This window comes from Aplysia californica, unplaced genomic scaffold, assembly GCF_000002075.1.
Source record: "Aplysia californica isolate F4 #8 unplaced genomic scaffold, AplCal3.0 scaffold00092, whole genome shotgun sequence".
NCBI lineage: Eukaryota > Metazoa > Mollusca > Gastropoda > Aplysiida > Aplysiidae > Aplysia > Aplysia californica.
In genome coordinates, this window is record NW_004797362.1 from 137,600 (window position 1) to 138,613 (window position 1,014).

The window sequence follows — 1,014 nt, forward strand, 5'->3', positions numbered from 1 at the left end:
ACTACTACTACTACTACTACTACTACTACTACTACTACTACTACTACTACTACGATTGCTGCTACCACATCACCATAAATGATAACACTGGTCAACACACATTTTCCGGCAGGAGGTTTAAAGTATTAAAACAGACTATCCAGACACACGGATTCCAGGCAATCCCACAAAAGAAAGTTTCTGTCATAAATATGTTGCCTCTAACTTAAGTTCGTGGACTATGTCTTAATGTCGTACCCATCACTTTTGTGAAATTAAAGAGTGACATGATTTTTATACGAATAAAAAAGCTTCGATGTCTCACATTTTTCCCTTGCTCTGAACAAAGTGAACGTTGTTATTACTATAGCTAATTCAATTGTATAGTGCTTACGTCATTGGAAAAAAAACTTGACGCATTAGAGCAAAATTGATACCATTTTTGGTTTCAACGACCTCTACTTATAATGATTCAAATCTCAAACTCCATGCCGCAAAAAAAGTAGTGTAATGATCCATGGGTTTTTTTATAGTAGAGGGTTTTACGGCGCTCTCAACTGCATAAGGTCATATGAGCACCAAGGGCTGGGTGTCAACAGAGAAGTCTTTACAGAGAATCAGACTTATTCTGCTCACCTCTCTAGCTTCAACAGCATAAGGTCTGCTTCGACTATCAAGGCACCCCGGAAATAGCAAGTCACAAGAGAGTTACAAACATACAAAAGAAATAGAGGAAAATGACAATAGTTGAACGTGACATGAATCAGTCCATATACAATTCTACTGTGCTTGAACGAGAAATGTCCCCCCTTTGGGAATGGCCTAAAGACACTACAGTCAGTGGCACTGCCCCCGCGGGTAATGATCCATGGTTTGTTACAATGATGATAATAATGAAAGTAATAACAGTAGCCTAATAAAAACAGGGGTAATAGTTAGTAGAAGAAGAAGAAGAAGAAGAAGAAGAAGAAGAAGAAGAAGAAGAAGAAGAAGAAGAAGAAGAAGAAGAAGAAGAAGAAGAAGAAGAAGAAGAAG